Source organism: Tyto alba, unplaced genomic scaffold (assembly GCF_018691265.1).
Source record: "Tyto alba isolate M040663 unplaced genomic scaffold, T.alba_DEE_v4.0 Super-Scaffold_3, whole genome shotgun sequence".
NCBI classification, from domain to species: domain Eukaryota; kingdom Metazoa; phylum Chordata; class Aves; order Strigiformes; family Tytonidae; genus Tyto; species Tyto alba.
Genome location: NW_024881304.1, coordinates 8,356,867 through 8,365,893, shown reverse-complemented (window position 1 = coordinate 8,365,893; position 9,027 = coordinate 8,356,867).

Below are 9,027 nucleotides of genomic sequence, written 5' to 3'. Positions count from 1 at the left end.
TTCCAGAGGAGTTCTGCATGTATTGTGATCCCCTACATATAATACAATGAATAGTCTTTGAATAAAATTTAACACTTCATACTTTCATCTCAGTTTGCATATTGGTATATGATTCTTACATTGGCAGTGATTTGTAAGTCTGAAGGACCTCCCAAAGTAAAGGAATCCTTATTTAATAAAATGGACAACACCCACTTCCCCAAATTATCGAGTGATTCTCTTGAAAGAATGGAATGAGCCTGACCTCCTGAATCTCTTGGACTACTTTCAGTGGCTTTAAATTAAAACTTCAAGATATATCGAGTGGAACATACAAAAATATATGGAGTCAATGAGAAGATACAATCCAGCGTGAATACCTATAAATACCGGTTCAAGTCCAAGAGTTTACAATTCGGTATGCCAGCCTACATATAGTTTGATACTTTGGCTTGTGCCTTGGCTGTTCTGTAGTCAGAAGGGAGATGCAGAGAACTAGCTACAAAGCCAGAACAATTAGAAAATTATTTGCATAACAAATAGGAGAAATTAGCCCATCTGACAGCATGCTCAAAACCTTTTGGACAACTTGAAAACTGAAAGCCAATAGTAATTGTTGAGTAAACTGACATAGTCCCTGTTGACAAAGAAGCAAGGAGCCTTAATGATAATGAAACACCTTGTTCTTGATGCAGACACAGTTTCTATTAATGTACTGATTTTTTTTCTTTTTCTTTTTTTTTTTTTTGGCCTATTCAGCCTAGTCACTAATCTGATGCAGTGATTCAGTTATTTACTTACTACTTGATTTTATGATTTCTAGTTGTTTTCTGCTATTGAGAGTTCTTTGGATACTGTTCATATGGGTGCACATGTATATAAATTTGACCTACAAAGGAAAGTCACTTGCTAATAGTTCTATACCTGGATTCATTCTGGAAGATGGTTCCATGTAAGAAATCTCTGGTTCAGTCTTCACTGAAGCTGGTTAGTAGCAAGAGTCAAAATGATGACTATGTACTGTTGTACTTTTGAGATGATTATAGCAGCAGGCTTAATGCTGTCTTTCACTATCTATTTAAGTCACTTGCTCCTTGAGAACTGAAGGAGTCACTTCCCTGTATGGATATCAAAACTGAAGTCTTTTGTCACATTACAGTAAAAAAAAAAAAAAAGTTGGATCCTTTCCATTTTCTTGGGGAAAAAAAGCAGCTTAGGAATCAAATCTGTTTGTGTTCAGTCTCTAATTTTCAATGGGCAGCAGTTTCAACGAGTTCGTTGTTGGAAAATATTTGTGTGCTTTCAGAGGCCACTGAGTCAGAGCACCATACAGAGTAATTGAAATTACAAGCAAATATTTTCCTCTTTCATGCAGTTAAGTGCCTAATAAATCCCCATAAACATGAACTTTACTAAATGAGACAGCATAAATAGGCTTTATTAAGGCCAGACTTAATTTACTCCACAGCCACTTTGAGAACATCTGGCAGTGAGGACCAGCCTTAAAGTGAATGTAGAAGTTGCTAGTGCTGACTTGGAGGCCACAGTTGTGTAAATGTGCCTCAGTATAAACATGAACTGGGCTAATAGTCCCAAATGTGACAATAGGGATGACTCCTGGCTTCAGTGATAGGTGGTTCAGGAGCCGTATTGAGAAGCAGATCACTTCTTTGACTAAGCCAAAGGGAAAATTACAGCATGTTCCTGCATAGTCCATCTCCTCCTGCCTCTGCAGCTGCTGGAGTACGAAAAATGGTAGATGGGTTGGTGCCTCTGCCACCTATTTCCTCCACACATTGAAGGTGGCAGTCTGTATCTGTGCTCCATGGTACTCTGGCATAGACACAGTTCCCTTCTTGGGCAGATCTGAGTGCCAGCTCTTTCCTACTCCAACAGCTTAGCAGATCCAGACTAGGAGCTGATGATGACATGTATGTGAAGATGCATTGGAGAAGGTGGAGAGAAGCAGGGGAACAGTCTACAGCTAATGCATGGACAGAGTATGCATAGAAAAGAATTATGAGTGCCGTTTTCTGAAGGTTGCCCAGAATGCTTCTCCAGCTGTTGGTCCTGTAGGTATCAATCACCCCTTCCAGAATTTGCTGTATCACAAGAGAAAATTAAATAAATGACCTCTCTCATTCTTGGAGAGGTAAACTGAATTATTATGTTGCTACTCAGAAAACTGTATGCTGGATGTGGGAGCTAGATTCTGATTTTAGTTGCTGTTGTTTGAATCCAAAATAACTGTCTGGTATAGCTCTTAGTGCTTGAAAGTGTAGTCAGTCTAATCATGACACCATGTACAGGGATGGGTGATGTTAAGGGATGAAGATATCCTCCCCCTTCCACCATTGCTTTTTGTGTTCCATCTGGTGCCCTCCTAGTTGTGTGAGTATGGTCCCTTCTCCTTGCCCCATTCGGGCTCAGAGTGGTGCCCAGGTTTTTTGCAGCCCACATTCATGAATATGGACCAAGACTGAATAGCAAAGAACTTGTTTATGTGGGGGCAGAACTTGGCAAGTTTTAAACTTTTTTTTCTTGAAAGAAGACCAAAGAGGCAGACAGATAACTGCTTTATTTCATTCAATGCTTTGACAGTCAGTGGGCTGGGACCTAGAAAGTATTTAATTGGTAACAGTAAAAATGGCAGGAAGAAAGGTTTTCACACTGGACTGATATAGTGTGTCCAAAATCTTCTGTTCTCTTCTGTGCCTGCTTTTCATTTGTTTATCTTGATTAAATTGTCTTAATTGAGGCACTAAAGAAAATATCCAAGTTGATAAAAATAATTGTCACTGCTGAGATCTTTGCTGAAGTGTTTTACGTGGGCAAAAAGTTATTTTTTCTTGCTTCTCAGAAAGGTGTTTCCTACAGCTCAGAGCCAAGGTGCACTGGATTAGAAAACGCATGCATTTCTATACACATTTCCAAGCAAAATATTATTAGATCTGTGGAGCCTCTTTATGTCAGTTGGCATTTTTGTCACAATTACAGAATGTACTTTTAGACTGGCTGAAATGTGCACTTAAGGGGAAAACCCAAAACAAACAAACAAAAAACCCAACAAAACAAAACCAAAAACGTGCTCTTTAATATGCAGACATGTAGGGAAAGAGTGTGGTAATGAATTTGGCTTCGTTTGTTGAGTCTGGGCCAAATTCTGATCTCAGTTACGCTGGCCTCAGCTGAGTTGCTTCAGATTTTCACCAGTCTGAATGAAGCCAAACTGTGTTCTTTTGTCCTTCAGCATTTGACTGTTGGTATTAATATTTTGGGGGTGGGAAGCGGGGATAAGTTTTAAATGCAAGGATTTGCTAGAGTCCTGTCCTAAATGAATAGTTTGAGAATACTGTAAAATATATGATACATATTTTCAGTCATTGGTTACCTGATGTCACAGGTGAGGTGTTGCAAGGCTTTCTACATATTCTACATCTGTATAGATACCGACTTTTGCACAGAAGTGCAGAAAGCTGGTTCTAACATCAGTGTATCCGTATCAGCTGAGTCCCATGTAAGCTGTGAAAGCTCTTCCTGAACACTGTCAGTAGCTGCCTTATTATAGACCATGGATTAACACATCACTGAGAAAAGTATGCTTCTGTATATTTAAGAGCTTTAATCTTCCTAGCCATGTACAGCTCTTGGGGAATTTGCTTTTGAACACATTTTTCTTTAAAGTAAAATATTTATACACAAACTTACCCAATGACATGAATGACTCTGTAGCACTTATGACTTCATAAGGTAGAGAGTCTATAATGTTATATGTGTATGTTTGTATATTCACACACCCATACTGTTCATGAAAGCAGTGTCTAAGCTGTTAGTCCAGAGGGTATATTACCTCTCTGTTGTTTTGCACGGGTATTTACACAGTGGTAGTAGTAGAAGATCACTTAAGTCCTTAAGCCTATGTCTATGCTAAAGCATGTTAAAGGTATTCTCAGAGATGGTAACTCAGTCATCCGTACCTTTATATTACTAGCATTGTCCCTGGCATGGTGCTGTTCATCTAGCACTCTCCCAAACAATTGCTCAGCATAGTTCAGGAGCTAGTATTGTTTGGCACCAGTCTCCATAGGTGTGACCAGACTGCCAGCCTGTTCCAAAAAATGAGTTAATAGTAAGACTGTGGAAGGCTCCCATGTCAGTGGTCCTTGTTACTGAAGAACTACCCTATGTGAGAAGCAAATCAGGCCTTACATTTTTTAATATCCTTTAGCTTGTCAATGACTCTTGTCAAGTCAGTAATAATGTGTTAAACCAGTTCAGGGTTAAAAAAAACAAAAAAAACCCCACCAAACAAAACAACAACATCAAAAAACCCCACAAACAAACGAAAAAAAAAAAACGTAAAAACAAAACAAAACCAAAAAAGTCATGGTACCTCCTGTGACATGTATTGAATGTCCTTGAATTCCTTACTCATCAGCAAAAAGAGTTTGGGTTCTTCAAGGGTAAATCTAGGATGTTAGATGGAATACTGTGGGGAAACATACCTTTCACAGAAAAGATAGCAATGATATACTGCTGCATCAGCCAGAGAGGTTGACCAAAATCAGCTGTTAATCAACCAGAGAAAATGCAGAGATATCAGCATCTTTCTCAAATTGCTTACAGCCCAAGAATACTAGAGAACTTCACTGGGAGGGAGAAAATATTGCACATACTATATTAATGATCTAACCCCATTACCTTTTTCTCCACCCTATAGTCATAGATAGGAGGATATGAACATTGCAGGTCAGAGTTGAAGACTAGAGCTATGGACTAGAAGCTGGGATGCCAATGAAGAAACTCAGTCAAGGAAGAGGGCAGTGAGTGCAAGCAGAGTAGGTTGAAAAAATGGTTTTAATCCAGTAGTAAAATAACAGATTTAGGTGATGTAGAATAGCAGGAAAGAAGTTTAGAAGCTAAAAGAGAGCTCAAAGTCTAGCACTCCTTTGCGATGGACAAAAGACTGAACTTCAGAACTATGAAGAAAAGGACATTAGGGTGCAGTGATATACATGTAAGAAGGAAGATTCAGTTACCCTGAAACTGAGCTGAGGTCCAAATGACAAGGAGGGCAACGACATGGTCAGCTTTGGAATGGGGCAGTGGATTAGGCTCAAGGTAAAAGTTAGAAGTTCAGGGTGAGATGCCTATTCATTGGACTCTGCCTTGGGCAGACAAAGATGGCAGGGGAACTGGGAGGGGAAGGGAAACAAATGTAGAACACAGTGACAGTTTTAATAATTTTTTGGTCGGAAAACAAGTGGGTGGCAATGTTTTCAGGAGTTCACTGCACTCCAGGCCTGTGTGAAGATTGCCAGAAGATAAAGCTATAAATAAATGTCAGAGATCATCATACGTGCTCTTTCAGCATCTGTTCTCTAGTTTATGGGAAATGCTAAGATTTACTGACTGGCCCTTTTAACAAACATCCTCATGTAGAGTGAGCATATCATGACATTAGGGAAGTCACCTTCAGGGGTTCCATTTGGTGTTACAAATACGTTATCGTTGCATTGTAACTGCTCTTCTGAAATGGAAGGTATGCTTCACTGGAAACAGTTAAAACAAGAAATGAACCTTGATCTGGATCACAGTAACTCTGAGCACCTCAGCAGGTTTGTCTAAATCTAAAGCAACTGGGGTAACCTGGACCATAGTTTGGCCTGGAGTATGTGAGAGAACATGAACTTAATGTCTGAGAAATTGTTTGAGATCTGTTCTTCTTAATACATCCAAAAAAAGTCCCTTGGATGTCACTGAAACCTTTCTCTCCTTCCCTTCCATACCACAAGTATAAGATTGTGCAAAGTCTTCTAGTATTTATGTCCTTTTAAAAAGTTTGAAAACATGGCAGTTGAAGGGATAATGTCAACAAGCATTTGTGTCCAAAAAAGGAAGCTACAAAGGAGAAGCATAATGTTACTGGTTAAATTAACTTATTAACTAAAAAGGTCCTTGTTACATAACAAGTGCCTAATGATAAATCTAGTATGTGCAGAACTAAAGATTTACTCAAAGGGAGAAGTGCTAATTGAATCAAGTTGGCACAAAAGTCATGTAAGAGAAGTGTCCCCAGTCTCTTTCCACTTATATCCCACTGTTATTTAATAATCATGTGAGTTGGGTTTTTTCATTGGGTGTTTGTTTTGTTGTTTTTTTCCCCCAGAGGCTTCAGTTTCCTTATTGTCATCTATTCACTTCCATATGGTGTTTTTTCTAGTTGGCAAGCACTAGAATTGGCTTTGATGAAGGGATCAGCTGTAAGAAAAGCTAGAAAATGAGATACATCTGCAGGGTTTTTCATCTTCCCAAGCAGTCTGAGGACTGAATGGAGGGGCTTCAGGGCTGCAAGTCTGAATTCCTGTTGCCTGAGCAAAATGGTTGTCTTGTCACGAAGAGACGTGGGCACCAGGCAGAGTGTGTACGTGAAATAATACCACCATAGTTCTAGTGGCTTGATCAGCTTAAGACATATGTTTGGAAGCTCAGCTCAGGTAACTGAGGTGTAGACTTGACTCCCTGTTTTGATAGAAGCCAGGAGATGATATTGAATGTGAGGGATTCTGATTTCTGATAAGGAGCTGTATGATCTTTGGATCCAGTTTGGCAAACTTCTCACCCATCTCCCTTTCTTGTGCCTTCATGATCAGCCACATCTTCAGGGTGTTCCACGCAGTGGGGAGAGAACGTAGGGTCTATAGTCACTCAGGTATAGCAGACCCTCTACTGCAGGACCACACATTGATCTTCCTTCCTGATACTTGGCCAGAACTGGCATGTTTAAGTCCCTCTTGCAACATACTGGGTTGGAGAGTCCTGGCGCAATCTTTGAGGCAGGTGAGACTTGGCTGCAGTGAAGGTGCCCGCTACAGATACTACTGGGGATGACAGCAAAATTTCAAGCACTTATAGGCATCAGTGTAGATACCTAACATTGTATTTGGAATACAGTGGAATTGAGCCCATTCTACATTGACTTTAAGGTATCAGGACAAAGACAGCATTTGTGTTTCTTGTTAATCATGGCTCCATGTTCCTCTTGTGGACATCCTTATTCAGATGTGCTCAAGCTTCATCTGTTGTGCCAGGACAGCTACATTGCTTGCTTGTTTGCTGCAGACCTGTTAGTTACTCTGGCTGCTTACGTAACCTACAGGACTGGTAACAAACTGTGATTGCAGTTACCCTGGAATAAACCTGGTATGATTCTGGTGGAGCAGTTATTACTTTTCCTGAGCTATTCCAGTCCAAAGACAGAAGGCAGGGAACTGCTTTCTAGCTGAATTTCTGAGGACAAAACAAAATCTCTTAGAAGGAGGTCAGCCAATGGAGAAGGAAATTCATCTGCGCAGACATGACTCCTTATAACAAATCTAGGGGATGGTGTTTAACACAAAAAGTTCTCCAAGTGAACCTCAGGCTAGAGTAGCATCTTCTTGTCTAGACTGATCTAACTTGTACAGTTTCACAATTGAATAATCTTGTAGCCCACATTCTGATTGATGCTTGTATTGCTTTAGACACAAAACTCAATTGCTGCAGTATTCCACTGGTGTAAATGAAACCAGAATCAGGTCAAGTGCTTGAGAGCAACGCCTGCAAGAGGAATAGCATCTCTTTCTGCCCTTACTTTCCTTTGACTCCCATTAGAGCTGTTATAGCATTTACATTCCAGGCTCTTAGACAAAGAGACTTTGGAATCATGGGTACACATACAACTGCATGAAAATTGTAGTGATCTTTCCTATCCAAAGAAAACAGTGGTTTATTTTTTTTCTTGATGCTGACCCTGAATTCTTCCTGAGTGTATTGTATGACAGAACCTAACAAACAAGCCAAAAAAAAAAAAGAGGGAATGCAGATAGATAGTGTAGTACAAAATTCAGACTACTGGCTGTGTGTTTGCATGGAAAACTCTCTGGTTAAAGTTACTGCTGACTAGGCATGGAATAATTAAATAATTAAAGGATGTTAATTATAAAACAGTGGAGGCCTCCAACAAAACTGATGCCTTGCAAAGACACAATGCTGAACTTAATTAAAGCCAGACTAACAAATAAGATGTAACTCTGTTCTCTAATTGGTTTAGATTTGTTGTGAGTGTCTGCTTGTGATTATTTTTGTGTGTTTTAGCACCAGTAGCAGAGACTGTGCAAGTTTTTCCTTGACCTTGGCTTAAAATATCTCTGCAGTGTCCAGGTTCTCTTCTCATTAGTTCATGGTGAAGTGGGCATGCAAGCAGAGACCTGTTCCCCATCACAAAACTGTTAGGATACTAACAGTATTTTTGCTTACAAGTTTAATAGAGACATGCAGGTTAAAAGACCTAATTTATTTCATAGAAAATGATGTTTTCCTCATGATGAGGTAGCACTGCAGACAGCTCAGACCATTGTGGAGTACTAATTCCTGCAAGCTGGAGAGGTAGGGTGAGCTGGGTGGGTGAGAACTAAAGCCATCTCCCACATCAGACCTAATTCCCAGACTGGGGTGGAGAAAGTTCATAGCTTTTATCGCAGATGTTTTTCAGTTCATGGCCACTGCTGAGGACACAGTTTAGTTGTGTAATAAGATGAGGAAGAGACTTCTGTCTATCTGAATGATGAGCCTGGTATGTTTAGGACCTTTCCCACTCTTTTCCCAGTTAAGTAGCTGACACTGTTGTATCATTTTTTCTGAGGAGCTGCTGTTCTGCTGTGACAACAGCAGGGCACTTGAACAAGAGCCTGCACTGAGGCCATGCAGGATCAGAAGTCAGCCAGGCAGCTGCATATTGCAGAGTATCACCAGATCACGACCTTCATTATAATTTTTTATGGTTTGTTTTGGCAAAGTAGTGCACAACCTTTTTGAGAGGGTTACGTGGGAGGTTCTGGTTTGCTGCGTTGTGGCAAATGTTGTTAATTTACTGGTGTCAATGCTATCAGTGTACCTGTAAGAAGCAGTTTGTACAAATCATCTTGAACTGTGGAGGACCCAATCTCTATACTTCTGTGCAGTACCCAAGAAGGGGAAGCTGTCTGAACACCCCTTGGGGCCTTTTGC